We start from the raw sequence: 14,897 nt of genomic DNA on the forward strand, positions 1-14,897 counted from the left end.
TCTCAAAATGCAGCCCCACCACAAAGTGGAACTGTGCATGCATGTGCATGTGTGTGCATGTGCATGTGCATGGGTAGTGTGTATGTATGCACACAAGTACACATGGGCATACATGTACTTCTGGGCATGTGCGTCATGTATTATGTGTAGGTGTGTGTGCATGTGTGTGTGCATGTGTGTGTGTATGTCTGTATGGAACTTGTACCTTTTGTAGTGGAGAGCCGTGCCCACCAGGAGGGCAGACTGCAACTTTCAGGTATAAGCTGAAGTTTCTCTCTATAGACAGAATTTCTTTTTCTTCACAGAAGTCTCACCTGGCCTTTAAGTCCTCTCATCTGACCAAATTAGGCCCATTCATGCTATTGAAGACAATTTCCTTTTCTTAAAGCCAGTTGATTACAAACAGTAATACATTCCCCCAAATACCCTCATAATATCACCTAGGACGGTGTTTTATTGAATAACTGGGAACTATGCCTGGTCAACTTGGTACAGAGAACTGGCCATCACATTTCCCAAATTAGTTTTCTGGATCTATGGAGAAAGAAGAAGGAACCAATTTAGCCTCTTTGTGCCTTGTGAAAACCAAGAAGCAATAGCAGAAAGGGTTTCCTGTGGGGTAGAAACTTTATCTACTCTAAATGGCTTTACAGCTGGGAAAAATGACCATAAGCTCCTTTTGGTAGCTCAAGCAAAGCCACTTTTATGAAAACCTAAGGTGAGCACCCTCATCTTCATAGGCACAGGGATTCCTTCAGGTGATGGGAAAAAGTCAGGTGGGGAAAAAGCAAGAGGAAGAGCTATTTCCTGGGCCAGAGCATCCAAGAACAGCTTCTCAAAGAGTCTCACCACCAGAGCTCATCCCAAGTTCATCTAATGAGTGAGGTGGCCTTCTGATCACTACATTTGGGGACTGCCACGTCTCCTCCATAGCTTCTTCATTCAGTTCTTCCTCTCTTCATTCACCCACCCACATAGACATTCACCCCCAACTACCCATTTTCCCTCCCATCTGTCTAGCCATTCACAGATCCACCCTCCATTCAACTATCCACACAGCATCCTCTCCATCCATCCATTCACCTACCTGCCCATCTATCCATCCTGCTATCCATCCACTCTTCCATGCAGGCACACATCCATCCATCATCCATCCATGTGTCCATCCTTCCACTCACCCACCCACCAACTGTCTATCCACCCTTCTTTCTATGCATCCTTCCACCTTTCTATCCATCTCAATGACACATACAGATATGTACTTAATGCCTGCTATGAGGCAGCCACAATGCTTGCTGCTAAAGAAGCCATGGCAAGAGAAAGAGAAATATCTCCTACCCCAAGAGAGCTTACTTTTAGGAAGTAGGCATTGGTACATACAAATGCAGTGAGACAAGTGCTGTGGAGGAGAGGCTGATGCTACAGAAAACCTGTACTAGGAGTTTGAACTGGGAAGGGAGGCAGAGATGCGGAAGACAAGGAGTGGATCATGGGAGGAGAGTGGGGGCCAGTAAGTTCCCAGAATGGGAGGTAGTGGTGTGGTGGCAGGCAGGAGCTGGGAGCAGCCCAGGGAGAGGCTGAGGGGAAAGGTAGTGGCCTTTGGTTTAGGGTCATCTGGGGAAGTTTCAGTGTTTTCTTTCTGAAAATGATCAATGCATTTCAGAGAGGAAGTGATTGCATTTTGAAAAGATGGGTTGGAGAGGAGAAAGAGTTGAATGGAAAAATCACCCAGGAGTCTAGGGTAAGTTGGTACGTCTTTTAGAATGTTTTAATGAAGATATAGTATTGAATAGGGGGGTCAATTTTTTCCTATGTAAATATCAACCAAAAGTGTTATATTGAGAGATACTGTTCTATGAAGTATGAGTGTTATAAACAAAGAGATATTGAGTAGAGTGTTCTCTGAAGAGAAGGTATGCACAGGTTTAAGGCAGGGACTGTGGTTGATTCAGCCCTGCACCCATGCAGAGTAGATGCTCAGGCCTGAGGACTGTGAGCTAGCCAAGGAATGGATGATGGGTTTAGAAGCCTACAGTGGTTTGGGGGAAGATGTTCCCCACTCTCTGTGCAGGGCTTTTGAAATGGTCTGACTTCTGCAGACATGGCAGTAGTTTTTAGCAGGGCTCAGTGAATGGGAGACACTTGTAGAAGATGGGAAGGTGGAAGGAGGGAGAAATTGGATTTTTTTTGCCCTTCCAGGCTGCTCTGTGTGGGGTCTCCAGTAGTTCTTGTAGTTGTTTTGTGGCTCTGGCTTCTTCAGGTGGCCTAGGGCAATGTTAGTCCCCTGCTGATGTTAATGCTTGATCGCACCAATTTCCTGCTTATCTTCTCAACCTTCCCACTCACTCTCATAACAAATCCCCCGCTTTGCACACTTGGTAGCTTCTCTTTCCTGGCTGTGTTCTCATTCATGCAGGAGTGAGCTGTGAGCAGGGTACCTGTGGCTCTCATCTTTGGACCTAGCTGCTCAGGAGCCTGAGATACGAGAATCATGTTAAAAGCCAGATTGGACAGGAAAATCTATGAGACTCTTATCTTCAATCAGCCACCAAAAAGTGGAAGCGGAGCTGTGGCTTAAGTGGTAGCAATGAACAAAAATGCTAAGGAACAGTGTCTAGGCCCCAAGTTTAATTCTTAGTTCTAGAAAAAACAAACAAACAAACAAACAACAAAAGGAGTGAGTTGTGAGCATAAATTTTCTGCCCCAGAACTCAGATTCTCTGGAAAGTTCCTGCCTACATACTCAATACCATAAGATATTCTATTAGACACAAACATAGAAGGTACCTCTGTGCTTGAAAGATGATACTGCTACTTTTTTTTTTAAGATGTAAAAGTATAGAGAGTATAGCAAAAACATGTTGGAGAGAGAGAGCAAGAAGGAAGCATATTACAATAACAACTTGCAGTGATTAAACCTTTAACAGGGGTTGGATACCTTGTATACATTTACTAACCCAGCACAGACATCCTGCCGCTGCACTGAGCTTAGAGACTGGTAAATGGCAGGTTGAAATCTGAGCGTGTGGTCCCTCTCCCTCCAAAGCCAATGGCCATTCTGTGCAGTGTGCTGAGACAGAAACTCTCCTAGAGACTAAGAACATGCTTGCTAGTTATATGTGTAATATATACACATATTATTTAATATAGTAAACATAAACCAATATTAATAAGCTGCTAATAATAAAAAATGTCCAAGTCATAGGAGAAACCCTAGATCTCCGTGGCACAGGCTGAAATTTTCTTAATAGAGACCCAGAAACACAACAAATCATTAAAGGTTGGACAAATGGGATTGCATGAAATTGAAGAGCTTCTTCATGGCAAAGGACATAGCTAGCAAGATCAATTGAAAGCCCACAGATTGGGAGAATATCTTCACTAGCCATACAATGGACAAGGGTCTCATATCTAAAATATACCTGGAACTCAAAAAATTAAATCCCCAACAACAAATCCTCAGAGAAATAACTGCCTAATAAATAAGTGGGCTAAAGACTTAAAGAGAGACTTCTCTGAAGAGGAAAGAAGGATGACCAATAGACACATGAAGAAATGCTCAACCTCTCTAGCCATAAAAGAAATGCAAATCAAAACAACATTGAGATACCACCTCACCTCAGTTAGAATGACTATAATCAAGAACTCTAATAACAACAGATGCTGGAGGGGATGTGGATAGAAGGGAAACTTACTGCATTGTTGGTGGGAGTGTAAACTTGTTCAACCACTTTGGAAAGTAGTATGGATGTTCCTCAAAAAACTCCACATAGAGCTCTCCTATGACCCAGCAATCCCACTTTGGGGCATTTACCCAAATGATCACAAACAAGACCATACTAAAGCTACCAGCACAACTATGTTTATTGCAGCATTATTTACCATAGCTAAGAAATGGAACCAACCCAGATGCCCCTCAGTAGATGAATGGATCAAGAAAATGTGGTATTCTATGCCTCTGTCAGAAAGAATGACATTGTCCCATTTGTTAGGAAATAGAAAGACTTGGAAAAAATTATATTAAGTGAAGTAAGCCAGGCCCAAAGAAACATAGGTCCCATGGTTTCCCTTATTTGCAATAACTAGTATATGTCTGAGATAAGCAGAAAAGGTCAGATAACTTGATGTTAGGGGAAATGAATCCCACATAAGTATTCAAATGTTTTTTCTTTCATGCGATTGTTTCTAACTTATTTATAAGATATTTCTTTGTTGCTTCGTATGTCCCTCCCCCACAATATAACCCCTGCTTTCACTGTATTTGATGTTGGTATAATTTGTGGAGGGGAAGGAAAAAAACAAATCCTTTAAATAGGGCTGCAGGTAGACCCATTGCAACAATGAGATGTACAAGATGTTATGTCGAAAAACGAACTTTACAAATTTGGCGGGGGGTGGGGAGTGGGATATGGTAAGGAAAGGGGAAACAAAGGAGGAGGCAACAATGCTTGATAAGAAAGGTACTCATTATCTTGCCCATGTAATTGTAATCCCTCTGTACGGTATTTTCACAATTAAAAAAAATGTCCAAGTTACCACCATGATGTCTGTGATGCACAAACCAACAGCCAACACAGCTAACAGACTAAATGCATAGGGTTTTCCCTAGCTGTCACCTTAACAGTGGTGTAACACCACATTCCAGGAAGCGTGTCACAGTGAGACCCTATGTCCAGGAAGACACATCTTCCTCTGAGGTCCCAGAGTAGACACTGTGAGAAACAAACCAATTACTCAGAGAAAGAGGAGATATCTAAGAGCAAATTGGATCCTCACAGCGTGCACAAACTGAAGGCAAATGGGAAGGGGTAAAAATATGAGCCTTGAAGGCCTTTGGAACATGTATTCCTTCATGGAATTCAGTACAAAAATTTGTGTCAAGTATTTAAATGCTGTAAAAATTGTGTTTGAGTGACAGGTGCCAGTGGCTCCTACCTGTAATCCTAGATACTTAAAAGGCTGAGATCTGAGATGGCAGTTTGAAGTTAGCCTGGACAGAGAAGTCCATGAGACTCTTATCTCCAGTTAACTAATGAAGAGCCAGAAGTGGAGATGTTGCTCAAGTGGTAGAGCACCACTGTTGAGTGAAAAGCTAATGAGAACATGAGGCCCTGAGTTCAAGCCCCAATAGCAGCACATATACTGGGACCCAGTGCATAGCATGACAGAGAATCTTTATCCGTATCAAGAATAAGTTGGGAACAGTGGAGACTATGAGGATGTTGCAATGGTCCTTTTCAAAGACTGTTTCTATTTACTAGTGATGTTTGCACCTCTAGCATCTTCCTAAGGTTTGAATGAAAAACACATTGAAAATCAAAGTGTGGGAAGTGATTTCCTTAGCAATAGGATATAGGTTACCCAGTCTGCACAACTTCCTTGATAATTTTTGTCCTCAATTACTCAGTTTGACTTAGAGGTTAACTGGAGGCAAACAGCCAGAGAAAGAACCCTTGGGTGCTCACAAGGAATTAGGCTTGACACCCTGGCTCTGTTGCCTGCTCTTTGTAACCAAAGCTTTGGCCTAGGATGCTGTATCTTTGTTGAGAGGTGGGCCTCTCTGCTCAATATGCCCTTTCATCTCCAACTTTAGACTCAGCTCTTCCAGCCAGCCCCTGGCGATCACTAAGTCTAATTCCTTAGCGACCCTCAGGACTGACTGAGATTTAGGGGTTATATATTGGCCACCTCAGATTAGTCTAAATTGTACTACCCACAACTTACAGATTTAAAACAAAACTTGGTTTTGATTTTTCCATTACTGGATGCAAAGGCTCTTGTGGCTTCTGTGGGCACAGGGATCAGTGTTTGAGTCATCTCCGCTTTTGGAAATGCTTTGCCCTCTTTGTTTCCTGGATACTCATTTTTCTAGTTATTTTTGCATCATGCCAATTAATCTTTCTCTTGCTTCTCTTTATCACCCAGACTTTAAAATGCTGGAGTGCCCAGGGCTCAGACCTTGTTCCTCATTCTTTCTTTAGTACTACTTATACCCTGATTGATCACATCCTTTCTTGTACTCTCAAACAATATCTACTTGAAGAGTGTTTCTATCTTAGACCACTTCCTTTTTTTTTGTTTTTGTCGGTCGTGGGGCCTGAACTCTGGACCTGGGCACTGTCCCTCAGCTCTTCAGCTCAAGGCTAGCGTTCTTCCACTTGAGCCAAGCACCACTTCTGGCTTTTTCTGTTTATGGGGTGCTGAGGAATCAAACCCAGGGCCTCATGCATGCAAGGCAAGCACTGTACCACTGAGCTACCTTCCCAGGCCCAACCACTTCGTTAATCTTGGACTCACTCATAAATCCAATTTGACGGGGGGTGAGGGGGGTAGGGGGGTGGGGGGGTGGGGGGGGGGTGGGGAAGGGGGAGGGGGAGGGCTAAAAACATCAAATTGAGTAAATCTAATGTGTTATATAGCTAGTCCTCAATGTATAATTGTTTTTTCCTAATAAACACATTGTAAGTTGAAAATATTAGAGGATAAAAATGCATTTAGTTCATCTAAGCTACTAAGCTCCATTGCTTAGTGCAGTCAACCTCAACTATGCTCAGAATGTGCTGGGTGTCATAGGTTAGCATAACTCCAGCTCAGGAAAAGATCAACATTTTAATTTTTATTTCTAGTAAATGTATAACAATTTTTCACTACCATAAAGTTGAAAAACAAAACTTCCAAGTTGAATGATCATCAAACAGACACCATAAGTACAAATGCACTGCCCTGGTTTGTAGCTTGGTTACCACAAGACCGCCCATCCCACCCCTTCTGCTCCACTGCGTCCAGGACACTCCTCCACAGCAGGAAGTGGCTGTGTGTAACTTCTTAAGCTTGACTATTCATACACTATAAATATCTCTGCTGTCTTGAAGTACTTGCTCTTGGAACCTGGCCACCAGGCTACAAGGAAGCCCAAAGAAGCCCTCACAGAGATGTCCTAAGGAGGTGGTCTAGCCAGTAGTCCACCTGAAGTGTAGCTGAGAGCCAACTCCAACCACTGGATGTATGAGAAAAGATGCCTCAAGAAGAGCCAGTGGTTGATTTCCCCCAGATGGCAGGTAAATCCTCCCAGCTGAGGCCAGGCACTGGAGCGGATAAGCGGTCCTTGTTCTGTTTCTCTGTGGACTCATAACTAACAGAACAGAGTAAAAATGGTTGTTGCAGTTCTGTTAAGTTTTGGGGGATGGGAGGGGTAGCCGTAGTCTCAACCCTAGTCCATGTCTCAGCCCAGGGGGGCCTGCGCCCTCTTGCCCTTCCCCCTTTTGAGTCTTTGATTGGCCTGTTCTTTACTGCCCTATCTCTCCCACTGAACGGCTGTATTTAGGCCAGAGCCAGGCCATACCCTACCCATCCATTCTCCAGCCACACAGAGCCAGTTAGTGCTGAGCCGTTTCCTTCCTGAGAAGAAGACTCTAGAAGGCTAACGACCTAAAAGCGCCCATACAGTAAAGTCAGAGGTAGGTTAATGGTAGATTCTGGAGAGGCTGTGCCCACCTGTGGGGCAGCCATCATCTGGCTCCTGATAATTAATTGGCACCTGCTTGGAGTATGGCTTGAATATGGTTGGATCTTCTGACTTTCCAAGTTGAGTTAGAATTTTTACAGTCTCCCAATTATAAACCTTCTTTATTTTATTTTTCAGTAAGAGTACTGGAGCTTGAACTCAGGGTTCAGGGCCTCATAGCCTCAACTTGGCTTTTCTGCTCAAGGCTAGCAATGCAGTTATTAAGAGCCACACCTCTACTTCCAGCACTTTTTCTGATTAACTGGAGCTAAGAATCTTACAAACTTTGCTGCTCAAGCTGACTTCAAACTGCAATCCTCTGATTTCAGCCTCCTGAGTAGCCAGGATTACAGGTGTGAGCCACCAGTGCCAGGCTCCAATTTTAAATCTTTGCACATGTTAATTAGACTGTGTTGCTTTATGGCTGAGGTCCCTAATGCTGGACTAACAAATGAACCACTTATCCTCAGGTCATATTCTACCATAGTTCTCTGGAGCTTTCCAGACTTAGCAGAAATTATCTTGTAATAATAACCATGTATCTGTGAATTACTCAGAGCCAGTGTTGGCTGTGCTCACCACACCTATCCCCCACTAGGTAGTATGAGGCTGGATGCACAGCAGGCTGGGGATACTATAATCAAAGTCCCCACTCCCCTGGTCCCTGACACTAAGGTTTTGGGCTGTGTCCTCCATTATCTTCCCCATAGTATCAGCCCCAATTATCAGTGAGCTCTGCCTCCTCTCTGAGGAAATCATGGGCCTTCTGAAGCATCTCTCCATCCTCTGCAAGGCTCTCCCTCATCTACTTCTTGTTTGGAGCCCAAGATCCTCAACAGCACTTCTGGTTGCAATGTGTGCATCTACTCTGAGGTGGGTGCCTCCCTAAGCCTGTCCTTTCAGCAAAAGTTGGATACCCAGGGGTGATTATTGCATTCCTGCCTCGCTGAAGTGCAGCACCAACCCGAAGTTAGATCGCACAGCACCGGTGCTGTGCTTCAGAGCAAGAGGTCGGCAGACAGCATTCTGAATGCTCCATCATCCAGCACTTTCCTGACAAAACGTCTGAGTTGTATTTTGATGCCATTCACGTCCAGAAAAAGGCAGAATGCCTTGGTGTGGGGCACAGGTGAGGTGATAGTAAAACATTATCTCTTCACTTTGAATAATAGAAGACATTTGGCTCACTCACACTCTTCTGAAACTGTAGATGTAGTAACATGTATATTGCCTGTTAACATGAGATTCCCTTTCTTAAATGCAACAGTTTATTTTACAATGTGTTCTTATTCCCCCTCAAGAAGAATATCCATTCAATTTGGAACTGGATCAAAAATGGACATAGAAAAAAATAAAAAAAGAGATTGGCTTTACTACTGGTGAGATCCTTGGCCTTTATCCCTTTGGAGTGACATAAAGTTAGACGTTTTTTTTTTGTCAAAATAAATTGCAGTTTAGAAATAGAAAAGTCTCACAAGAGAAAAGTCCCTGATAAAAAAAAAAGAATCATCAGCTCAGTACTGGTGGCTCTTCTCTGTAATCCTAGCTACTTGGGAAGCTGAGAGCGGGAGGATCAAAGTCTAAGACCAGACAGGACAAAAAGCTGGTGAGACCCCTTCTTAACTGATAGGTGGGTATGGAGATGCACAATTGTCACTCCGGATGCATGGAGGGGGGCCTAAGAGTGGGAAGGTCCCAGTTTCAGGCCACTTCCAGCAGAAATGTCTGAGAGATTCTGTTTCAGTGGAGGAGGCTAAGAGTGCTTGACACATGTCTGTCTTCCCAGGTAGGACAGAAAATGTAAGACAGGTGCATTGAAGTCCAGGAGCTTACCAAGGCATAAAGTAAGACCTGTCTCAAAATAACAAGTGTCAAAAAATGAGGAGCTAAAGGCTCAGCAGTAGAGTACCTTCCTAAGCAAGTGCAAGGTCTCAAGTTCAACTTCCAGCCAGAAAAAGAAAAAGAAAAAAAAAGGACAAAAGAATCATCCAGGGCTGGGAAGGTGGCTCAGTGGTAGAGCGCTTGCCTTGCATGCTCGAGGCCCTGGGTTCGATTCCTCAGCACCACATAAGCAAAAAGAAAAAAGCCAGAAGTGGTGCTGTGGCTCAAGTGGTAGAGCGCTAGCCTTGAGCTGAAGAGCTGAGGGACAGCGCCCAGGCCCAGAGTTCAGGCCCCACTACCGGACCCCCCCCAAAAAAAGAATCATCCATGATTGTATATAATGTGTATGTGGGAGCAGTCTACCTATCCATGTCATGTTCAAAAGAGAAAAGAGAGGGAACGGAAGTTTCTGGAGAAATCACCAGAATGGGAGAGAAATTCTAGCCATGACCATTCTTACGTTGTCATGGCCTATAGCAGGAAGATGGCCCCAGTGAACAACAGTGATGGCAGGGAAGGGCATCTGAAGATGGGCAGATTTCTTTCTTTGTAATCGACATATGGGCCATAGGAGTTCGGGGCATGTTACTCAGAGCACTGAAAACAAGCTCATGCTCAGCATCCAGATGTCTGGAGGGAGGGGGCTGACTGCTGGGCAAAGGCAGTAGAGGCTTTCGGGAGATGTATGTCCAGTTTCAGCTATCCAAGAGGCTATTTAAAGGTGAAGGAGTTTAACTTGTTTTGTGTGGCCTGAGGCCCACAGGACACCATCAGGAGGTACTGTGGGATCAATGTGAGGAAGAGCTTTCTCCTTGTCCTTGCTACCCAGGCAAAGGAAAGACAGCACAGGAGCTATGGTGCCTGAGGCTGGGTTCCTTGGCCTGTGATTCTGGATTGGCTCTCTGTGTTTGACATCAATTGGGAGGTGCCTTTCTTATGGATAGCTGGTAAAAGAGGCACGAGTGGACAGGGGGAGGAGTTGAGCTGGGAAGAAAGCTGCAAGAGAGCATCCATGAATCCTCTGGGGGGAGGCCCTGGGGTGGAAGTGGCCCTTTGGTGCTATCCCAAATTGAGGTCAGGAAGTTGGGCCTTTGGAACTTCACAGTCAATGCGGGTGTCCTGCAGGGATGGGGGTTAGGCTGGGATGCACAATCTTGGGAAGCAACTCAGCTGAGAGTACCATGTGCTGAGGATGCTGGAGAACAGCATGAGAGACCGCCTTGGGCAGGAAGGGGCTCCAGGCAACACATCACAGTAGACTTAGAGACAAGGCCTGATGGAGGCGCTGTGCTCCCTTCAGTGGGATTCTCTTGATGTTCAGAGCTCACATTCTACTCTCAAATGCTACAGGATCTTCAGAAGAGCCCATCCATCCACTGTTCCTGGGGTCCTACTGGTGTTAATGGCATAGCTGGTACTGTGACGGTCCCTAAGCTCTTCAACAGCATCTGACCAATAAGATTTTAGGCATTCAAATTTCATGCAGATAATGTTGGGTGCCTTCACTTAGGACCTAGAAATACATGTGTGAGGAAGCTAAAACTCTACCACAATGGGGATATATTTTAGTGGAAGAGACATAAAACAAGAAGTGATATAACCAGAGTAAGAAGATGCAGAATGACTGTGTGTGTAAGGAAAGTAAGAGAGAGAGTGGCGGGGAGGCGGTATAAAGATGCATTCAGGGAATGTATCTTTGTGGAGTGACACTACAGTTGATTTGAATTATCTTGAGGAACCCTGAAGATCTGGGGACTTCCAGCAGGAGGAATAGTAAGTACAATGGTCCTGAGGTTGGAACAACCCTGGAGTTTTCACAACTTGTATAACTATGAGAGTAGGAACGTGAGGTTCCAAGGAACATTTGTTTGCTTCAGTTATATAATGCGAGTGAAAGAGATCTTTGCAGTGTTAGCAGCCCAAAGCCATACCTGCTTGTCAGTGAGAAGATCCAGTTCTGTCGTAAGGTGCTGTGGTATGGGATCCTGCCTTAGGCAGTGGAGCCCTTGCGGGTGTGGGTTTCTTCCTCATTTGAAAACTCAGGATGGTGTCAGTACCCTCTGTGTAGGGTAGTTAAGAGAATCAAGGGGTGTGTTACACCATAGTGTTTAACTCAGTCCCTCATGGTGCAGAGTTAAGTGCTTGGCAAAGGCAGTTTTCAGGTGTCATTGAACCCAGAGAGCTTAACCTCTGATTTAATTCCATCCCAGGCTTTTCATGCTGTCTCTAACCTAGTTTGTCTTCCTATCTTGTCTTCCTTCCTGGCCATTTGGTCTACCTCTAGATTCGTATCCTATCTCTGATGGTTGATCTGTCTCTGTTCCTTCCTCTGCTCTTTTATTAGGTTGTTTTGTGTCCACCTCTGTCCTTCCTGTCAAAGGAGAGCCCAGCTGTACTTTTACAGCCCGAAGCAGGCCGCTGTCCATGGTGCTGGTGAGAACATGGGTCCCCGGCTTGGCTTCCAGCCTTTATTAAGGAGTAGAGATGGATGGCGGGGACTCTCCATCCCTGGGTGCATTAGATCCCTCAGTGGGACGAGATTCTCTTGGTCTTGAGAGCAGCTGCCTCCCTGCTCCTCCCCGCCTTACACTTAATCCTGTCTTATGCAGGCCCATATGGCCTCCACGGGGGCTGCCGCAGCCCCAGCCGTCCTTCCTGGTCTCCAGGACTGCAGCAAGGCAGATTGGAAGCGGATTTATTTCTCCTGCTCTAGTGGTGCATAGCAGCTCCCTGGTGAGGGTGGAGGGGCCCCTTCTGGAAACACAGGCACTTTCTCCATGGAAACCCTTTTCCAGGAGAATGATGGCAGAAGCTGTGGCACTTTATCTCCCCAAGAAGCTTTCTTTAATGTCGCCTAAAGTGAATTAAATGAGAAGGACCTTGGGATTTCATCTCTCCTCATTCTTCTCAGCAGGTGGTGGGTGGGGGGGGGGGAGAGGGCTTGGGGTTCAGAGGGAGGAAGCAGAAAGGAGCCCTGAGAAGGTCTACAAGGGTGAAGTGTTATCACTGAGCTTAAAGGGCCCATGCACACATTCCAGTCCTGGCTCCATCAGTAATGATGGGGTCTCAGGCCAAAGAATAGATTAGTTTTCTTCTCTGAAATCAGGAACAAAATATCTGCTCAGGCATTCACAAAGAGCTATTGTAAGGATTGAGTTTGAAAGCTAAGTGTTGTATCCAGTCACTTACACGTGTGTGTGTGTGTGTGTGTGTGTGTGTGTGTGTGTGTTTTCTAAAGGTCAGGCTCTGTGCTTCCCATGTATTCTTTCACTGATTCCTCATCCCAATAAGATAGGCTACTACTGTTCCACTTAACAGGTGAGGAAGCTGAGGTCCCTGAGGAGTTATAAATATGCTAAGGTGAGAGGGAAGGATGAAGGGAGAAAGGAGAGCTGGGAAGTGAACTCACTCACACTGGTGCTTTCCTAATGCCCTACTCTGTCATAAAGATCAATAGTGGCTGATGCCCTCACAGCCAAGTTGTCTTAACAGGGTAACTGAGACCCCAGCAGATGGCAGGACAATGTTGGTGCGTCCGTCCTAAGATGTCCGAGTGTCACCTTGGACTAGCCAGAGGACACTTAGGGAGAAAAGACTGTGCAATTCTTTACCTCAAGAGTAACTGCTCCGTGCTTTCTCAGATACATTAACTTCAGAACTTGTGAGTTCTTCACCCACTTTTGGGAATCAGAGGGTAAAGAGACCAGGTGTCTGCTCCCTTGCTTGTCCAGAAAGAGTAGAATTGTAAACATCACAAATCAGATACAGTAAAACACACACACACACACACACACACCTATGTTCATTGCAGCACTATTTACAATAACCAAGTTATGAAAACAGCTGAGATTCTCTATATATACACAAATGAATTGTACTCATCCATCAGGAAAATCATGTCATTTTCAGTGAAGTAAATTTGGCTTACAGAGATAAAGGGCTCTGGGTGCTGGTGGCTCACGCCTGTAATCCTAGCTACTCAAGAGGATGAGATCTGAGGATCACGGTTCAAAACCAGCCCAGGCAGGAAAGACTGTGAGACTTTTATCTCCAACGAACCATCTGAAAACCAAAAGTGGAGCTGTGGCTCAAAGTGGTAGAGCACTAGCCTTGAGCTGAGAGCTCAGGGACAGTGCTTAGGCCCTAAGTTCAAGCTTCAGGACTGGCAAGAAAAAAGACAAAGGTCACATATTTTCTTTCATACATCCAAGTTAGCTCTAAATTATAAACATATGTGAAAATATATACAGGGTCATATATGTACCAACAAATTGACTAAAGTAAGGTGTACAAAGAGAAATATTCCAGTGGTGTAACTCTTTTGAACAACTAACTTATCACTTAACAAAACGAATACCAGAAATCTGAAACATGTGTTGTTGGGGTGGGGGAGAGGTTGAGAGGAAGGAAGGCAGATGGGTGGAGGAGGAAGGGTGGGTGGGTACAGTCTTAATATTCAATGTATGCACATTGAGTAATGGGATCAGGTAAACTGAGGGGATGGCTGGGTAGGGGGAGATGGGGAGAAAGATAGAAGGGGTGACATTGATACAGATGCACTCTACTCATAAACTCATGAGCTGAAGCCCCTTTGTTTAGCTACTTAAAATCAAATTTTTTTGGTCCAAGACTGGGAGTCAAACTTGGTACCTGATGTTTTCACTCATTGGCTAGAGCTCTACTAGCTAGGCCATGCCTCCAACCTTTAAAATAATTTATTTTAAATAGGAATTCAGAGGCCAGAACTCATACTAGCAGCAGGAGCCCAGGATGAGCAATCTGTGAACAACTGAAACTCTTTGCTCCTCAGCCTCAACCTCCAGGTCAAAACCACACCTGCCAACAGATGGCCTGCATGCTTTCAAAGTCCTGGGTTCACAACTCTGTTCACAACCCTTCTGGGAAGGACAGATTGGGCTTAGCAGGAGTTAATCAAAGGGGTGATTCTGAAATGAGCTTTCTCTAACTGTGGTTTCTAGCTTTTAACTGTGAAGGTGATCACATTTCCCATTTTTAAATAAAAATCTCAAAAACTCTTTGAGGCTTGGAGATGATAACAACCATAATAAAAAAGAAAATCTTGTTATGTACTCAATCTTCTATTTATTTATTTTTTTAATTTTTGTTCGTTGTGGGGCTTGAACTCAGGGCCTGGGTGTTTTCCCTGAGCTCTTTTGCTCAAGGCTAGCACTCTACCACTTTGAGCCACAGCAACAATTCTGGTTTTTGAGTGGTTAGTTGCAGATAAAAGTCTCACAGACTTTCCTGCTCAGGCTGGCCTTGGGCCACAATCCTTAGATCTCAACCTCCTGAGTAGCTAGGATTATAGATGTGAGCCACCAGCACCAGCCTTGCACTCAATTTTAATTTGGTGGTCTGGATTTCTTTTGTATGTGCAGGAAATATGAACAGCCCACCACAGGCAGGCAGGCAATTGATTCTGTTGCGGTCACAGGAGATGATGAGGAGATGATTATTACAAGCTGGTCGCTGGAAGCTTGGATCAAGGTGT

Source organism: Dipodomys spectabilis, unplaced genomic scaffold, assembly GCF_019054845.1.
Source record: "Dipodomys spectabilis isolate Male_0828 unplaced genomic scaffold, ASM1905484v1 ptg000062l, whole genome shotgun sequence".
In the NCBI taxonomy this organism is placed as follows: Eukaryota; Metazoa; Chordata; class Mammalia; order Rodentia; family Heteromyidae; genus Dipodomys; species Dipodomys spectabilis.